This window comes from Triticum aestivum, chromosome 3B (genome assembly GCF_018294505.1).
Source record: "Triticum aestivum cultivar Chinese Spring chromosome 3B, IWGSC CS RefSeq v2.1, whole genome shotgun sequence".
Lineage (NCBI taxonomy): Eukaryota > Viridiplantae > Streptophyta > Magnoliopsida > Poales > Poaceae > Triticum > Triticum aestivum.
In genome coordinates this window covers 31,727,190-31,728,578 of record NC_057801.1, presented here as the reverse complement: position 1 = coordinate 31,728,578, position 1,389 = coordinate 31,727,190, and the positions used below count along the sequence as shown (strand labels likewise).

Here is a 1,389-nt window from a genome sequence, read left to right as displayed (position 1 = left end):
ATGCAAACTGTCCAGGCGACATAAAGCATACAACAACAACATTTCAGTTACCTATGCAGAAACTTGCGCTGGAAATCACTTATGACGGTGTAGTTGATGAACCGTTTCGGTGTCTTGGTCTCTCCATGACCCTGCAACTTAAATACAACATCATCATCATCCTCCCACATGCAACAAACACATGTATATGATTAACCTCACAATAAAGCATGACAGCATTACTTTATTTAAAAAGGATAGCCACAACATAAAAGAAGCATACAATATAATATAGTAGGCAGCATTGTTACTTCCACGTCGAAGGAGCAGAAGTTATTCATATTGATCAGCGGGTTTCCTCGCATTAGCTCAGACTCCTTCATCTTGGTCTCTTCTTCTGTTGCTGATACTCATGCAGCAAGCATACGTGATTTCACATTAATTCTCAAAACCTAAAGAATATAAGTGCGCCTCAAAATGATAATATAGAGAAGAAAACAACAAACCTTTCTAAGCCTGTCATCAGCTCTTTCCTTTTTATTCCTTTAAAGCCCCGCATTAGTGCCTCAGTGTAACCGTCATCGTCGTCGCTGAATATAGCATTCAATTAGATGAGTAAGACAAAGAATGAGTAAAGATAATCAGCTGAACTACAATACTGGGCTCAGATAAACAACTCTGTTCCAAGAATTATTGGGAGAATTACTACATCATTGTTGTTTGCTATTTTACCATATGTTTTGTAGTAAACATAAACATATTCCGTTATAGTGAAAAGCATGCTAGCTATGTATTATCCAATTCCAAAGTTTATGAGAAATAACACATATTGGACAATTTGAGCCACAATCCATATTACAATTTGTCCATGCAGTTAGAAGACGTGTCAGTTAATCCCATCCATATGCTGGAACAAGAAGATTGCCATCAGCATTTTGAATGGGTGTGATTGACAAACTACCGAGACAGAACTATACAGACCTTTCACCATCACTATTGAGCTCCAAGTCAGAGTCGTCTGCAACAATTTCACGTGCAGCTATCTTATCTAATTCAGTTTTGAAGTTCATCTCTACTACTACAATAGATTACCATAGAATTCAACTTGATTCAATTTCATTTCATAAATGAACTACGCAAAGTTAAGAAGATGTAGAAGGAAACTGACGCAAAAAATGATGTGGATTGAACATCCAACCAGATTTAATTCTGGGCATGCACATTAAATGAACTACGCAAACTTAAGAAGATGTAGAAGTAAACTGACGCAAAAAATGATGTGGATTGAACATCCAACCAGATTTAATTCTGGGCATGCACATACAGTTTGAACGACCAAATAGACAAACCAACAGTGAAGTGATGTGTATCATGTGCATACAAATGAGAGTCGTGCGTGTTCCAGAAGAG

At 37.2% G+C, this 1,389-nt stretch overlaps 1 long non-coding RNA gene across 1 annotated transcript in view; it reads right to left on the bottom strand.

Annotated features, from left to right (window-relative positions):
- Positions 1-261: 261 nt before the first annotated feature.
- The window catches only part of LOC123064548 (uncharacterized), a 1,526-nt gene continuing 398 nt past the window's right edge, over positions 262-1,389 (bottom strand). Inside the window, exons 2-3 of the long non-coding RNA XR_006430727.1 lie at positions 486-569; positions 262-382 (exon numbers count right to left, since the gene is read on the bottom strand). This is a non-coding gene — a long non-coding RNA (uncharacterized lncRNA). The remainder of the gene's footprint in view (positions 383-485; positions 570-1,389) is intronic.